We start from the raw sequence: 17,550 nt of genomic DNA on the forward strand, positions 1-17,550 counted from the left end.
ACAGACAGTTTATATTTGAAAAAATCTCTGATTTAGTTATTGGTAGGCTTGGAGGATCAGTCCTACCTCAAGAATATTGTTTTGTAAACTTTGAAGAAAGACTTTAATTTAAATAAAAACGCTATAACTCACACTCTGAGATTTTTCCTATCCTCGTATGGCGGATATTTTTCATACCGTTCCCAGGGTTTTTGCTTTCATCATTTTATGAGGTAGCAGATGTGGGAACAGAGTCGTTTAAAGGCAATGAGGTTTTCCAGTGAAGGGTGTCAGTTATTGCATTGGAGAGCCTGCCTTCATTCTGTAATGGCCACATTGATCTCTGGGGTCTACCAAGGTTCTGTCTTCTGTTGGGGGCATCCCCAAGAAGTGGGGGTATGCCCAGGAAGAGAGGATGGCTTGATTGGCAGCCAAAAGAATAGCTGCCATTATGTGCTGAACAGCTGCATCGATACTGCATTGCAATAGGGAGCTAAGGACGACAGCAAAGGTGAACCGATCCAGCCAGCATTACAGAGAGACCATCTGGAAGGGGTTCAGGGAGCAATGATGAGGGAGGTACAGGAAGATCAGGTCATCGTGGACCCCCACCCTACCAGTGGATAGGTGGTAGAAGACCAGGGCTGCAAAAGGAAAGATCAAAGGCCAAATAAGTTCTGTGTGCCACAGTGAAGAGTGTGGAGCACCAGAGTTCAAGAAGTAAAGATCAAGCTGTGCCTATTAGGTTTCGATGTCTTTACCACAGCCAGTGATAACTGTTTCACCCCTCAATAGATTATGGGCATTGAAGTCACCCAAGTCTAGGAAAGGTGGGAGGAACTGAGAGAGCGATGCGGACAGCACATTCTGGGACATAACATCATCGGGAGGGAGATAAACCTTACAGATGATAAAATCCTGATGTGCCCTTACCCCAAAAGCCACAGCCAGCAAACATGTATCAAGCAGCATAAGGTCACTATATAGACTCCAGCACATACATACACTCTCAACCACATACCTTCTCAAAGTCAGTAAGATTCTTAAAATAACCTCGGTAGCCACAAAGGCAGTGGTCCAAGTTGCTGGAAATCTTGTTTCCTGGATGGCAATACAGATTGCAGGATAAGTGCTTGCTATAGCTCAGCCAAGTGGTGGAAAAATCCGTTACAATTTCACTGGAGGATAAGACTGTCTAAACACTGTGGGTCTGTGAAGCAACCAGGGGAGAGCTGGTTATGAAATAGGGTCATGTGCTGCCACTGGTTGAGATGTCAGGTATCCACTGACATAGGTTCTGTGGCACATTGCCTGGAGAGATCTGGTGCCTCAGGGGCCATTCGAATCTCCACCTTGGGCACAGAAGGAGGCTGTGGAGTTTCCAGTTCTGTGGGGACCACCAGAGTTTCCTTTGACTTTGAGGATGTCCTTTTGTCCTTCTTGTCCTCCTCCTCCTTAGAAGATGAGAACTGGGAAGGTTTCGCTGAAATGGTTTCCAGGACAGAGGAAGAACAAAAAGTCTGACAGCCTGTGGTTCCTTCAGCCACAGGCTGGTGTCTGGCTGTGGAGCAGCAGGAACCATGGAAAGAAGAGTCCAGGTGGGGGGCCAACACTCCTGAAGTGGCTGCAGTGGAAGCACCAGAAGGACCACCAACCACCTCAGGGGCAGGTATTAGTGGGCACCTCTGAAGGCCCACTGGTGCAATGAGAAGTCTGAACTGCATACACTAGAAGCATCTCGTTGGGGGAGGATTACAGGCTTCATGCCACATGGGTAGACCATCATGTTGACTTTCTCAGGCATCGTATCACCCTCAAAAGTCAAGATGAAGGCCCCAGTAGCAACTCTGTTTTCCCTTGGTCTCCTATGGACACAACAGATGAAGTGCACACCCCATCACTCTAAGTTGCCTTGCAGCTCATCGTCAGATTGCAAAAGAAGAACATGTTGGAAGATTGTGCCCTGGACCACACTGAGGCTGGAAGATGATACCCTGGACCACACTAAAGCTCTTGTGGGGAGTGACAGTCATGGGAATGTCACTCAACTCTTCATAAGAGAGCAGCACCTGTCACTGGGAAGGAGATTAGGTTTTAATCATGAGGGCACCAATCTTCACCTTAGAGGTGGCTGCAACTTCCCAGCATTAGTCTTCAGTGTGTTCGACAAAAAATAATGGCTTTGTGGCCAAAAAGGTTTCCCTCCTTGGTCCTGGTACAGACCAGATATTGGAGGGAGGATTTTTCTCCTTGCCGTCTAGTCTGAGGTCTTCCCACTGCATGGCCAACATAGGGAACACATTGTGATCATATTTTATTGCATCATAAGAGGCCTTTCCATTTGGAGAGACTGCTGGGGGTGTGACCACTAGCAGGAGAAAGTTTAAGTTGCTTCATGTGCTATCTATCTGCAATGGTACCACCCACTCGGAAATGGGGCTCTTCCGATGGGTGTCACCCAGCCGGTAATCCACTGCTGGAAGTACCCAGTAATGATGGGCACATACTCCATGCCGTACATGGGGAATGTGCAGTGCAGCCACCAATAGTGTGGTCCCTGCATGCTCAGGGGCTACCAACGTGTAGGTACTTAATTACTCCCCCCCCCCTCCCCCCCCCCTCCCCCCCCCCCCCCCCCCCCCCCCCCACACACACACAATGGGATGGCTGCAACATTGGGTTTTGGGCATACTGCAACAACAGGAAGGAACAATGCCAGGGTGGAAGGCTACAGGGGTGGAGCATACACCACAGAGGGCAACTTTCCCTACATGACACATATCTTTGTAACATTGGGAAAAGATGGCAGGCCAAACCCAATAATGGGGACCAAACAATAATCAATGGAAGGTGAAGGCAGAGCCAGAAGTGAAACTGGATACCAAGTCCAAAATTGTGAACCAAGTCCATGCAGGGTCTACACCAAATGGACCATCTGACAGAAAGTCAGAGAAGGTAAGAGATAGTCAAAGTGTGAGTTTGCAGCACAGAAAGAGGAAGCAGTCCTGCAAAGGTTGGGGCCCTGTGGTAGCCAAGCATGTACTCACTGAAGTGTGGTGATCTCCTGGGGAGTCGGTTTTGTGAAAGATCGTTTGACAACATTCTGCTACGGTAGTCACTGAAGGCATCACGCAACTGCTCTCTTGACAGCCAAATGCATGTTATTCACCATCTCTCTTTATCTATAGTTGTACACTTTGTTTTAGACCTATTATGCAGTTATCTTGTTTCCATAGAAATTTCTTTACAATGACTATATACCATGGAGGTTCCCTCCCATTATGAACTGTTCTGCTTGGTATATATGATGTGATTCACACAGTTAAAGGATTTTGATGTCACAGAACATGTCATTAGCCTCTAATTTGTTATCTAATGAATTAAATACCTTCTCTATATGGGTACTTTTAAGGAACCCAAACTGTGACTTGGACAATATATTATTTGCAGTCAATTGCTTAAGAAGATACTTGAACACAACCTTCTCAGATATTTTTGAAAAAACCCCCAACAATGAAATTGGTCAATAGATTGATAGTTTCTCTTTATCTGCCTTCCTGTAAAGAGGCTTAACTTCAGCATATTTTAGCCAGTCAATGATCAACTGATAAGAGATTGATTAGAAAAATAATTTAACACAGAATTCAACTCACATGAAGACTCTTTGATTAACTTGGCAGAATGAGATTTTCACTCTGCAGTGGAGTGTGCACTGATATGAAACTTCTTGGCAGATTAAAACTGTGTGCCGGAATGAGACTCAAACTCGGGACCTTCGCCTTTCGCAGGCAAGTGCTCTACTATCTGAGCTACCCAAACGTGACTCACGACCCATCCTCACTGCTTCAATTCTGCTTGACTACTACCTTCCATATTTCACAGATGGTAGGAGACAAGGTACTGGCAGAACTGAAGCTGTGGTGATGGGTCATGGGTCGTGCTTGCGTAGCTCAGATGGTAGAGCACTTGCCCGCGAAAGGCAAAGATCCTGAGTTCAAGTCTCGGTTGGGCACACAGTTTTAATGTGCCAGGAAGTTTCATATCAGCACACACTCCACTGCAGAGTGAAAATCTCATTTTGGAAACATCCTCCAGGCTGTGGCTAAGCCATGTCTCTGCAGTATCCTTTCTTCCAGGAGTGCTAGTTCTGCAAGGTTCGCAGGAGAGCTTCTGGGAAGTATGAAAGGCACGAGATGAGGTACTGGCAGAATTGTAGTTATGAGGACGGGTTCATGAGTTGTGCTTGGATAGCGAAAGAAAAAGGTCTAGATTTCGAGGCTCGGTCCAGCACACAGTTTTAATCTGCCGGGATGTTATTATAACCCTTTAGGATACTTTGATTTTAACAATTTTATGATGGATGCAATGTCTCTGGGAGAAGCGAGTGTCATTTCAATTTTACTAAAGTTATTTGTAGACACTGGTCTCAGATTGCACTGTTTAGTGCCCCTGATAGCCCCAAGCTGTCAGTAACAGAAACAAAGTACTTGTTTAAGAGGTTTTCAATACTACATGCACTTGTTACCAAAGTCTCATTAATTTTTAGAGCTATTTCTTCCTCTTCCTTTATGATCTCAACTGTCTCTGTCTTCACTATATCCCAAATAGTTTTTATTTTGCCGCCTGATGTAATTATCCTTTTCTCATAATAAAGCTGCTTTTCTGGATTATTTGCTTCAGTATTTTGCAGTATTCTTTGTAACATAATACAAGGCTAACATCAGAGCTGTTTCTAGATAGTAGATATAGTTCCCATTTTGTCCCTTATGATACCTTTATTCCTTGTGTAACCCATGGTTTATTTTTAGACTTCTGTTTACTTTGAGTTACCTTTAGGGGTAAAAAATTTTCAGATGAGGAAGTAACTGTACTAATGAATGTAAATAATTATTAAAAATCTGCCTCTGCTGCACAAACTACCTGGTGTTTACCTAGGTTTCTGTGTGGGTAACCATGCCTACTTCAGAACAAATATAAAACAGCTCACCTAAATAGGCATAGTCAAAGGTTAAAATCAACACCTACAGCTGAAAGATCCCATAATTTTTTTTTACAAATAACATGGTACATATGTACCAAGTCAATAATGTAACTTATCTCAACCCTGTGTGTGCTGCCCCGCCCCAGCCAACGTACGATGGTCATGGGCTCTCCCTAATAATGTGACCATCGCACGTTGGCTGGGGCGAAGCAGCACACACAGGGTTGAGATAAGTTACATTATTGACTTGGTACATATGTACCATGTATTTGTAAAAAAAAAATTATGGGGTCTTGCCGCTGTAGGTGTTGATTTTAGCCTTTGACTATGCCTATTTAGGCAAGCTCTTTTGTATTTGTTGTGAAGAAGGCGCGGTTACCCATGCTGAAACCTAGGTAAACACGAGGTAGTATGTGCAATCGAGGCAGATTTTTCATAATTATTTTTATACTTACGATTGCTGATGCACTGCAATGCTGAAAGTTCTTACTAATGAATGCTCTGTATTTTCCAGGCAGAAGTATTGTAGACATCTATCCCGTTCACATCTTTGAGCAGTCTTCTGAAATTCACAATTTTTGACTGATTTATTATGCTCCTGTACTCAGATTTATCATAAGATACTGCATTTCATAATGAGATAGCCGATTTATGATTGGTTTTGTTGGTAGTGGTGGCCTGTAACCTTTGGTTCACACTTTCTTCTAACTTCTTCTGTGTAGCATTCCCTTAAGCCATTATGGTAGCTTCTTCGGATTTCTTAGTGCTTTTCTCTTGTGCTTTAATAGCTCCCTCTATTTTTTTGTCAATACTTAAATTCATTTTTGCTTTAATATCATACCCATATATTTTATGGGCCATATTTACACTAGAGTTCACTTTGGTCTTAGGGGCTTCCTGTGATTTTCTTCACATTTCTTCTAATTTCTTGTTGAATGCTTTACTGTTTTCCTGCATATCTTCACTGTTCTGTTCCACAAATAATATAAACCACTTCAGTACCTCCACTGGCATTTTTCTAGCATAAAGAGGCATATAATAGGATTTAAATTCCTAACTAATTAGTTAAACTAGGTGTTCACCCAATTTCTTGAGTCACAAATATCAGTAACTAATCCCATAAGTTCCTGTATGTACAACAATAAACTAAAAAAATAATGCTAAACCAACAAAATCACAGCTCACTCTCTGTGTAGAACAGAAAACTGCACTGGTGAAGTTGATGCATCGTGTTGAGAAGCTGTGGCAGGTGGCTGCTACCCTAGCAATGAGCCACTGATGTGATGTGCCTCAAAGACTGATGTCGTCATAGTCAGAGTGCCGAGTTGATCTGCTGTCTGTCATCCAGTCCACCTGCTGTTATCCTGTCTTACTGTTCCTCACCAAACCCACCGCAAACTCGTCCATGTCGTAATTGGTATGTACCGTAAAACTTGGTAATACTGATCATTTTTGGTTATTTTTCACTGCATTTTCCATGACATTAAAATCTTATTTACATAATTTTATACTTAAAATGTGTGAATCTTTCTCATCCGTTTGATGATAAAAAAAATTGAAACAAGCAAATATATTGTGAGTACAGGAAAGAAATCATTGATCAGTGTTACCCCATGTTGTGGAATATTTCTGATCAGATGTTTATATTGCTTGAGTATTACTCTTTTTTGTAGATTGCAATGATCAAAATTTTACATTTAAAAAAAATACAAGCTTTGCTGTAGCTACAAAATAGAATATAGGCCTACACATGTAAATATATGACCAAGAACAATAAAAATTTTTAAGACACAGCTCAACACTCAGATTTAAACACTTGTTTCATTACAATCAGTTCTACTTCACAGCAGAAACTTCAAGGTCAGAGAAAGTAAACTTCCTTCATTTGTAAGGTATCAGTTCCATCTCTGAGGATGTGTTCTTTCCTTATACCCATTGCATCTGCAACATCTGGGAATACAAAAAAGGCTGTGGCTCCAGCGTCTCTTTTTCACATGAAATTAATTTCAAATAGTCTAGTCCAGCGAAACTGTCAGAAAAAAAGCCTGTACCTTGCAAAAGGTGGGATAGAAGATTTTATTCTTTTAACTCGTTCATATTTTTGGAAAGGTTACAAAACCAAGTTTTGCCAACAAAATTTCTCATGGGAAAACTTTCTGCAGTCAAAAAACTTCGAAAATTTCGGACTTTTTACAGTTTTTTTTCAAAATATCTCAGTTTCATTTGCTCCTATCGCTTTGACATCTACTTTCTTTTGTAAAGAGCACACAATTCTCTGCAAATTTGATTCTTACCATTTTTTTCTATTCCCAATATCCAAGGCGCTACAGCAAGTCAAAAAATACCAATTTTTCAAATTTTGAGCAAAGTGGCAAATTACCTAATTTTTGAACACTGTTATTTCAGTTTCTATTTGTGTAGTATAAACATATTACTCATCATGTTATTCACTGGAATTTACCATCTCACTCTGCTGCAGGGCCAGTAACTACGAACACATTCACATCGGATTGCGTGAAGTTTATTTGTGTTGTTGTTGTTGTTTTCTTCAGTCCTGAGACTGGTTTGATGCAGCTCTCCATGCTACTCTATCCTGTGCAAGCTTCTTCATCTCCCAGTACCTACTGCAACCTACATCCTCCTGAATCTGCTTAGTGTATTCATCTCTTGGTCTCCCTCTACGATTTGTACCCTCCATGCTGCCCTCCAATCCTAAATTGGTGATCCCTTGATGCCTCAGAACATGTCCTACCAACCGATCCCTTCTTCTGGTCAAGTTGTGCCACAAACTTCTCTTCTCCCCAATCCTATTCAATACTTCCTCATTAGTTATGTGATCTACCCATCTTATCTTCAGCATTCTTCTGTAGCACCACATTTCGAAAGCTTCTATTCTCTTCTTGTCCAAACTATTTATTGTCCATGTTTCACTTCCATACATGGCTACACTCCATACAAATACTTTCAGAAATGACTTCCTGACATTTAAATCTATACTCAATGTTAACAAATTTCTCTTCTTCAGAAACGCTTTCCTTGCCATTGCCAGTCTACATTTTATATCCTCTCTACTTCGACCATCATCAGTTATTTTGCTCCCCAAATAGCAAAACTCCTTTACTACTTTAAGAGTCTCATTTCCTAATCTAATTCCCTCAGTATCACTTGACTTAATTCGATTACATTCCATTATTCTCGTTTTGCTTTTGTTGATGTTCATCTTATATCCTCCTTTCAAGACACTGTCCATTCCGTTCAACTGCTCTTCCAAGTCCTTTGCTGTCTCTGACAGAATTACAATGTCATCGGCAAACCTCAAAGTTTTTATTTCTTCTCCATGCATTTTAATACCTATTCCGAATTTTTCTTTTGTTTCCCTTACTTCTTGCTCAATATACAGATTGAATAACATCGGGGAGAGGCTGCAACCCTGTCTTACTCCCTTCCCAACCACTGCTTCCCTTTCATGTCCCTCGACTCTCATAACTGCCATCTGGTTTCTGTACAAATTGTAAATAGCCTTTCGCTCCCTGTATTTTACCCCTGCTACCTTTGGAATTTAAAAGAGAGTATTCCAGTCAACATTGTCAAAAGCTTTCTCTAAGTCTACAAATGCTAGAAACGTAGTTTGCCTTTCCTTAATTTTTCTTCTAGGATAAGTCGTAAGGTCAGTATTGCCTCACGTGTTTCAGTATTTCTACGGAATCCAAACTGATCTTCCCCGAGGTCGGCTTCTACTTGTTTTTCAATTCGTCTGTAAAGAATTCGAGTTAGTATTTTGCAGCTGTGGGTTATTAAACTGATAGCTTGGTAATTTTCACATCTGTCAACACCTACTTTCTTTGGGATTGGAATTATTATATTCTTCTTGAAGTCTGAGGGTATTTTGCCTGTTTCATACATCTTGCTCACCAGATAGTATAGTTTTGTCAGGACTGGCTCTCCCAAGGCCGTCAGTAGTTCCAATGGAATGTTGTCTACTCCGGGGGCCTTGTTTCGACTCAGGTCTTTCAGTGCTCTGTCAAACTCTTCACTCAGTATTGTATCTCCCATTTCATCTTCATCTACATCCTCTTCCATTTCCATAATATTGTCCTCAAGTACATCGCCCTTATATAGACCCTCTATATACTCCTTCTACCTTTCTGCTTTCCATTCTTTGCTTAGAACTGGGTTTCCATCTGAGCTCTTGATATTCATACAAGTGGTCCTCTTTTCTCCAAAGGTCTCTCTAATTTTCCTGTAGGCAGTATCTATTTTACCCCTAGTAAGATAAGCTTCTACATCCTTACATTTGTCCTCTAGCCACCCCTGCTTAGCCATTTTGCACTTCCTGCCGATCTCATTTTTGAGACGTCTGTATTTCTTTTTGCCTGCTTCATTTACTGCATTTTTATATTTTCTCCTTTCATCAATTAAATTCAATATTTCTTCTGTTACCCAAGGATTTCTACTAGCCCTCGTCTTTTTACCTACTTCATCCTCTGCTGCCTTCACTACTTCATCCCTCAAAGCTACCCATTCTTTTTCTACTGTATTTCTTTCCCCCATTCCTGTCACTTGTTCCCTTATGCTCTCCCTGAAACTCTTTACACCCTCTGGTTCTTTCAGTTTATCCAGGTCCCATCTCTTTAAATTCCCACCTTTTTGCTGTTTCTTCAGTTTTAAGCTACAGGTCATAACCAATAGATTGTGGTCAGAGTCCACATCTGCCCCTGGAAAAGTCCTACAATTTAAAACCTGGTTCCTAAATCTCTGTCTTACCATTATATAATATATCTGATACCTTTTAGTATCTCCAGGGTTCTTCCATGTATACTACCTTCTTTCATGATTCTTAAACCAAGTGTTAGCTATGATTAAGTTGTGCTCTGTGCAAAATTCTGCCAAGCGGCTTCCTCTTTCATTTCTTAGCCCCAATCCATATCCACCTACTACATTTCCTTCTCTACTTTTTCCTACACTCGAATTCCAGTCACCCATGACTATTAAATTTTCATCTCCCTTCACTATCTGAATAATTTCTTTTATTTCATCATACATTTCTTCAATTTCTTCGTCATCTGCAGAGCTAGTTGGCATATAAACTTGTACTATTGTAGTAAGTGTGGGCTTCGTATCTATCTTGGCCACAATAATGCATCCACTATGCTGTTTGTAGTAGCTTACCCGCATTCCTATTTTCCTATTCATTATTAAACCTACTCCTGCATTACCCCTATTTGATTTTGTGTTTATAACCCTGTAGTCACCTGACCAGAAGTCTTGTTCCTCCTGCCACCGAACTTCACTAATTCCCACTATATCTAACTTTAACCTATCCATTTCCCTTTTTAAATTTTCTAACCTACCTGCCCGGTTAAGGGATCTGACATTCCACACTCCGATCCGTAGAACGCCAGTTTTCTTTCTCCTGATAACGGCATCCTCTTGAGTAGTCCCTGCCTGGAGATCCGAATGGGGGACTATTTTATCTTCGGAATATTTTACCCAAGAGGACGCCATCATCATTTAATCATACAGTAAAGCTGCATGCCCTTGGGAAAAATTACGGCCGTAGTTTCCCCTTGCTTTCAGCTGTTCCCAGTACCAGCACAGCAAGGCCATTTTGGTTATTGTTACAAGGCCAGATCAGTCAATCATCCAGACTGTTGCCCTTGCAACTACTGAAAAGGCTGCTGCCCCTCTTCAGGAAGCACACGTTTGTCTGGCCTCTCAACAGATATCCCTCTGTTGTGGTTGTACCTACGGTACAGCTATCTGTATTGCTGAGGCACGCAAGCCTCCCCACCAATGACAAGGTCTATGGTTCATGGAGGGTTATTTGTGTTACAAAATGCAATATTATTGCACGCAGGTGCCATACATTTTCTACAGTTGATTGATTTTAATGATCAGTTATAAGAAAAAGTATGTAGGAATTGTTCTTTAACGGACGAAAGCGTATTTATTCTTTGGCGGGTGGAAGGCCATTATCTCTGGTGATTGTTCACAGCGCGCCGACAGCTATTAGCACACAATAATAAGGGTCCTACAGTTAGGAGTCGCTTCCATTCAGTATATGTTGTGGTGCTGAAAATGAGTATGTCTGACATGAATTTGTGTTTCATTTGGGAAAAAACTGTGGTGAGTGGTGGACGCAATGTGAAAAAGAAAGGACTGAGCACACTTATCGATTGTAGTGCTAAATGCAGGAAGTCTGCTCACACCCGTTTTTTTGAAAACACTCAGTGAAGTGAATGATAGCAGCTAGCCTTTGACATCCTCAAGAACCAACAGGCATGCTACATTGGTTGCAGGAAAACGGTCAGTTCAATTGCAAAGAGAAATGCTTCTTATGTGAAAAAGGGAATTCTGATGACTTTTTAACCAAGCAGTTAAGATTGCCGTAAGCCAAACGAAATTTTGTTTACAAAGTAATGAAATAGCAAGTGCAATCGACATTATTAGAATGGGCTAAACAATGTGGTGATGAATTTGGTCAACAAGTGATAGAGAGGATTCAAAATGTAAATGATTTGGTTGCTGCAGATGGGTGATACCACAGATTTTGCTACAGAAAGTTCTTTCACCGTGTTTCAGCTACTGGACAGAAATGAGGTTACTGACCTGCAACACAAGTAGATAAAGGCATGGAGGCTATATTTGCCTACCTGGAAACCAATATGGAAGAATGTCAGTTTTCTACGAACGATCTGTTAGAGCAAATACCCACATCACCTCGTCCTGATATTCGAACTGTCAAGGCTCGCCTTTTCCAGAAATATGTAGACGATGTGGTGATAGCTGAAACGGCTTCCAAGCCAGGCACAAGAAGATGCTGACGTTATAATTGCAACACCTGACATTTCAAGAACCAAACATTTTGGAAGTGTTGTCATTGTAGGAGAAGATGTTGACCTGCTTTTGCTCATGACCGGTTTGGGGCAAGGCATTGAAAACTTTTTTTTTTTTTTTTTTAAAGCCAGGAAGAGGAATGTAGAAAGTGGTTTTCCACTGCATCTTACAAGTTTGACAGTGAATATATTCTGTTCTCTCACGCCTTTAGCAGATGTGATACAACATCCGCTTTTTTTGGTCAAGGAAAAATTAAGTGCTGCAATATTGTTGCGAAAAATGAACACGTAACCTCAGCGCTTTGCACGTTCAATAAACCACTTGCTACCTGTGAAGAAATAATAACAGCAGGAGAACAAGTTACTATCGCATTGTATAGTGGAGGTCACACACTAGACCATTTGCGGTACCAGCTATTCACCAAGTCTGCCACAAAAAGCAAACTGAATCTTGCACGGTTGCCACCTACACAAGATGCTGCACAACATCACTCGTTGCGGACTTACCGACAAGTCCAAAGTTGGATGGGAAACTGGAAACCTCCTGAGAAATGGGGCTGGAATCACAGTGACCACAGTCCAATAACCGTTATAATGAGCCAGGATCCAGCACCTCAAGCACTTCTTCACATTGTTTCATGCTCATGCAAGCTGAACTGTGGCGGAGCGTGCTCCTGCAGAAAAGCGGGTTTGAAATGTTCTTCAATTTGCAAGAAATGTATTGGGGTCAACTGTGAAAACATGCCAAAATTTTTATACGAAGACAGTGAAGAAGATGTTACGGAAGGTGTTGAGGAAACTACTGACAAAATCATCGAACTTGCTGAGGCTGACTCGCTGTTTAAAGAAGAGGTCAATCTGGGATCAACTCTATGTACAGACCCTGAATCCGTAACTCAAGGTATTTCTGGTGACACTGAGGGACCTGGCCCATCAAAATGTTGGAAGTGATGCCTATACCTGTCTCAAGTGCGCTAAAGTGCAATATACAAGTATTACACACCCAGAACTCTCAACATTTTTTAGTAACTGACAATGCATTTTAATTGTAATCTACATCTACATCTACATCCATACTCCGCAAGCCAGCTGACGGTGTGTGGCAGAGGGTATTGTACGTGGAAAGAAGGATTGTCGGTATGCTTCTGTGTGGGCTCTCATCTCTCTGATTTTATCTTCATGGTCTCTTCGCGAGATATACGTAGGAGGGAGCAATATACTGCTTGACTCTTCGGTGAAGGTATGTTCTCGAAACTTTAACAAAAGCCCGTACCGAGCTACTGAGCGTCTCTCCCACAGAGTCTTCCACTGGAGTTTATCTATCATATCCGTAATGCTTTCGTGATTACTAAATGATCCTGTAATGAAGAGCGCTGCTCTCCGTTGGATCTTCTCTATCTCTTCTATCAACCCTACCTGGTGCGGATCCCACACTGCTGAGCAGTATTCAAGCATTAGGCGAACAGGCGTACTGTAACCTACTTCCTTTGTTGTCGGATTGCATTTCCTTAAGATTCTTCCAATGAATCTCAGTCTGGCATCTGCTTTACCGATGATCAACTTTATATTATCATTCCATTTTAAATCACTCCTAATGAGTACTCCCAGATAATTTATGGAATTAACTGCTTCCAGTTGCTGACCTGCTATTTTGTAGCTAAATGATAAGGGACCTATCTTTCTATGTATTCGCATCACATTACACTTGTCTACATTGAGATTCAATTGCCATTCCGTGCACCATGCGTCAATTCGCTGCAGATCCTCCTGCATTTCAGTACAATTTTCCATTGTTGCAACCTCTCGATACACCACAGCATCATCTGCAAAAAGCCTCAGTGAACTTCCGATGTCATCCACCAGGTCATTTATGTATATTGTGAATAGCAACGGTCCTATGACACTCCCCTGCGGCACACCTGAAATCACTCTTACTTCGGAAGACTTCTCTCCATTGAGAATGACATGCTGCATTCTGTTATCTAGGAACTCCTCAATCCAATCACACAATTGATCTGATAGTCCCTATGCTCTTACTTTGTTCATTAAACGACTGTGGGGAACTGTGTCAAATGCCTTGTGGAAGTCAAGAAACACGGCGTCTACCTGTGAATCCGTGTCTAAGGCCCTCTGAGTCTAGTGGACGAATAGCGCGAGCTGGGTTTCACACGACCGTCTTTTTCGAAACCCATGCTGATTCCTACAGAGTAGATTTCTAGTCTCCAGAAAAGACATTATACTCGAACATAATATGTGTTCCAAAATTCTACAACTGATCGACGTTAGAAATATAGGTCTATAGTTCTGCACATCTGTTCGATGTCCCTTCTTGAAAACGGGGATGACCTGTGCCCTTTTCCAATCCTTTGGAACGCTTCGCTCTTCTAGAGACCTACGCTACACCGCTGCAAGAAGTGGGGCAAGTTCCTTTGCATACTCTGTGTAAAATCAAACTGGTATCCCATCAGGACCAGCGGTCTTTCCTCTTTTGAGCGATTTTAATTGTTTCTCTATCCCTGTGTCGTCTATTTCGATATCTACCATTTTGTCAACTGTGCGACAATCTAGAGTAGGAAGCAGAGTGCAGTCTTCCTCTGTGAAACAGCTTTGGAAGAAGACATTTAGTATTTCGGCCTTTAGTCTGTCATCCTCTGTTTCAGTAGCATTTTGGTCACAGAGTGTCTGGACATTTTGTTTTGATCCACCTACCGCTTTGACATAGGACTAAAATTTCTTAGGATTTTCTGCCAAGTCAATACATAGAACTTTACTTTCGAATTCATTGAAAGCCTCTTGCATAGCCCTCCTCAAACCACATTTCGCTCCACGTAATTTTTGTTTGTCTGCAAGGCTTTGGCTATGTTTATGTTTGCTGTGAAGTTCCCTTTGCTTCCGCAGCAGTTTTCTAACTCGGTTGTTGTACCACGGTAGCTCTTTTCCATCTCTTACGATCTTGCTTGGCACATACTCATATAATGCATATTGTACGATGGTTTTGAACTTTGTCCACTGATCCTCAACACTATCTGTACTTGAGACAAAACTTTTGTGTTGAGCCATCAGGTACTCTGTAATCTGCTTTTTGTCACTTTTGCTAAATAGAAAAATCTTCCTACCTTTTTTAATATTTCTATTTACGGCTGAAATCGTCGATGCAGTAACCACTTTATGATCACTGATTCCCTGTTCTGCATTAACTGATTCAAATAGTTTGGGTCTGTTTGTCACCAGAAGGTCTAATATGTTATCGCCATGAGTCGGTTCTCTGTTTAACTGCTCAAGGTAGTTTTCAGATAAAGCACTTAAAAATATTTCACTGGATTCTTTGCCCCTGCCACCCGTTATGAACGTTTGAGTCTCCCAGTCTATATCCAGCAAATTAAAATCTCCACCCAGAACTATAACATGGTGGGGAAATCTACTCGAAATATTTTCCAAATTCTTCTTCAGGTGCTGAGCCACAACTGCTGCTGAGCCCGGGGGCCTATAGATACATCCAATTACCATGTCTGAGCCTGCTTTAACCGTGACCTCCACCCAAATCATTTCACAATTCGAATCTCAGTCAATTTCCTTCGATACTATTGCACTTCTTATCGCTATAAACACTCCTCCCCCTTCACTGTCCAGCCTGACTCTGCGGTATACATTCCAATCTGAGTTTAGGATTTCATTACTGTTTACATGTGGTTTCAGCCAACTTTCTGTCCCTAGTACTATATGGGCGTTGTGACCGTTTATTAATGAGAGCAGTTCTGGGACCTTTCTATAGACGCTCCTGCAGTTTACTATTAGCACATTAATATTGTTATTCCCTGTTGCACTTTGCCTACTCCTGCCTTGCCGCGTCTCAGGAGGCGTCTTGTCGGGCCTAGGGAGGGAATTCTCTAACCTAAAAAAAACCCATGTGCACTCCACACGTACTCCGCTACCCTCGTAGCCACTTCTGGCGTGTAGCGCACGCCTGACCTATTCAGGGGGACCCTACATTTCTCCACCCGATAGCAGAGGACAAGAAATTTGCACCCCAGCTCTCCGCAGAATCGTCTGAGCCTCTGGTTTAAGCCTTCCACTCTGCTCCAAACCAGAGAACCGCGATCGGTTCTGGGAACGATACTACAAATAGTTACCTCTGATTCCACCCCGCGAGCGAGGCTTTCTGCCATCACCAACTCCGCCAACCGCCTGTATGAACTGAGGATGACCTCTGAACCCAGACGGCAGGAGTCATTGGTGCCGACATGAGCAACAATTTGCAGTCGGGTACACCCAGTGCTCTCTATCGCCACCGATAGGGCCTCTTCCACATCTCGGATGAGACCCCCCGGCAAGGAGACAGTGTGAACACTGGCCTTCTTCCCTGACCTTTCCGTTATTTCCCTAAGCTACTTATTTTTAATGTCAGATGTGTGGCTTTTATACAGAAGAATAATTACCTACCTAATTAGGTTGCCTCTTGCGGCTAATAATAGTTCAGTTATATTTATAGTTTTACAAATACCAGGGCTAAGGTGGCCCATAGTGAACTTCAGGCAGTGATGTAAGAATCACAATAGTTGGGTGCCCAGCAATCCTCATGTTGCATACAGAGAAATTGAATACCTGAAAGTAAGGTGGTAAATTCCAACATATAACACGATGTACAATGTATTAATACTACACAAACAGAAACTAAAAAAATTGTGTTCAAAAATAAGGTATCTTGCCACTATTCTCAAAATTTGAAAAATTTGTATTTTTTTTCGCGCTGTAGCGCCTTAGATATTAGGAGTAGAAAAAAAATGGTAAGAATCAAATTTGTAGAGAATTTTGCGCTCTTTAAAAAAGAAAATAGATGTTAAATCAATAGAAGCAAATGAAACTGAGATATTTTGAAAAAACTGAAAAAAAGTCAGAAATTTTCTAAGTTTTTGAGTGCAGAAGGTTTTCCCAAGAGAAATTTTGTTGGCAAAACTTGGTTTTGTAACCTTTCCAACAGTATGAACGAGTTAAAAAAATAAAATCTTCTACCCCACCTTTTGCAAGGTATATTTGCTATTTGACTGGACTAGTCCCAAACTTGTCTGTTTTATTATCTGGCCAATGAAATGTCGAATTCTTTTCTTTCCTGGTAATGTGGCAAGAACAATAGCACCATTCAACACATTCCTTTCCTGTTTGACTGAAAGTTGAAATGGTATCTTTGAAGGAGAAGAGACATGATTCTAACAATTCGGAGCGTGTGACTCCACACTTTCCTCGTTGTCCTCCATATCACCAGTGCTCAAATTCTTATCCACATGCCTCTCTCAGGAGGTACAGTCAGGTACTTTGCACAACAGATAAGTGAGCTTGTATTTGGATAACCAGCTCGGGCTTGCTCGAAATGTTCCTCAAAGGTTGCAGTCCAGGACATCATTCTCATTTTTGGTAATCTGACTAACACTTCTTCAGCACAGAAAGGCACAATACCAGTTGTTGCTGTTGTTGGTGGTGGTGATTTTTTTTTCTTTAGTTACCCGATGTTACATTGGTTGCAGAATTTATTTTTTCATCAAAGTTTCTTTCAACAGTTTAGGAAATACTGACTTCTGCATTACTCTTCTGTTGGACTTCTTCCAGTTATCTAACACGCATCACCAAGTCCTCTTTAAGGGGCGAAAGAATGCCATGTCAGAAGGCTGGCAAAGATGGGTCACATTTGGAGGCAGAATGACAAATCTAATGTCATATTCCTCAAAAAGCTTGATGACACTTACCGAGAAGTGACTGAAT

Source organism: Schistocerca gregaria, chromosome 6 (genome assembly GCF_023897955.1).
Source record: "Schistocerca gregaria isolate iqSchGreg1 chromosome 6, iqSchGreg1.2, whole genome shotgun sequence".
Lineage (NCBI taxonomy): Eukaryota > Metazoa > Arthropoda > Insecta > Orthoptera > Acrididae > Schistocerca > Schistocerca gregaria.